Source organism: Berghia stephanieae, chromosome 4 (assembly GCF_034508935.2).
Source record: "Berghia stephanieae isolate SIO BIC M18660-M18661 chromosome 4, UCSD_Bste_1.3, whole genome shotgun sequence".
NCBI classification, from domain to species: Eukaryota; Metazoa; Mollusca; class Gastropoda; order Nudibranchia; family Aeolidiidae; genus Berghia; species Berghia stephanieae.
Window position 1 is genome coordinate 77355096 of NC_088363.1, and position 743 is coordinate 77355838.

The following is a 743-nucleotide window of genomic DNA, read 5'->3' on the forward strand; positions in this document are numbered from 1 at the left end:
ATCATTATTATTACTATTATTGATTATTATTATTTTTGTCGTTGTTGAAATCTGGATTATAATAATTAATATAGGCACATGCAGAAAAAAATTATATCAACTAAATGAATATTGTTCCTTCTTTAATATTTTTTACATCATTCGATATAATGTGTAATTCTACTTACAAATATCTTGTTAATTAAAATATTATCTTTAAAAACTTGATCTGCAATCTTCCAGTACAATTCCAACTTATGATGAATAAAACAAATCTATTAAACACTGATACAAAAATAAATGCATTCGTTTGAATCTCTTGTATAGGTCGGGGTGTGTTGTTGTGTTATGGTTTGAGTGACCACGAATTCACACAATTTATAGATTCGACTCGGGCTATCCAAAGCATAAACATTCGCTTGTAACAGTGTGAAAGCGATATGGTGCTTTTTGAATCCGTTTTACTTCGGCACACCCCTCTATTTCGCCGTTAACAGACGGTGAGTGCGAGGGCTGTAAAAATCGGAATTTGTGACAAACTCTGACGTATGCAGGTATGCAGGACAAGTTGTCCTTTATCTGGGTTGATTTATAGCCTGGTCAACAATTGTCACGTAAGCATCTGTAATGCAACTATGAATAATACCCCGAAATCAGTGGACCCATAGCTATATCCGGCTATGCGGTATGACACTCGCTTTCGGATCGGGAAAGTCCTGGGACGAATCTTGCTCAGGGTCCTTGGAAATGACTCTTTACCCACA

The 743-nt window shown here is 35.5% G+C and overlaps 1 protein-coding gene across 1 annotated transcript in view; it reads right to left on the reverse strand.

Moving 5' to 3' along the window:
• The window catches only part of LOC144971292 (uncharacterized), a 63744-nt gene extending 63215 nt beyond the window's left edge, over positions 1–529 (reverse strand). The window contains exon 1 of the mRNA XM_078911909.1: positions 168–529. The gene's annotated coding sequence lies outside the window, so the exon portion shown is untranslated. The remainder of the gene's footprint in view (positions 1–167) is intronic.
• Positions 530–743: the final 214 nt, after the last annotated feature.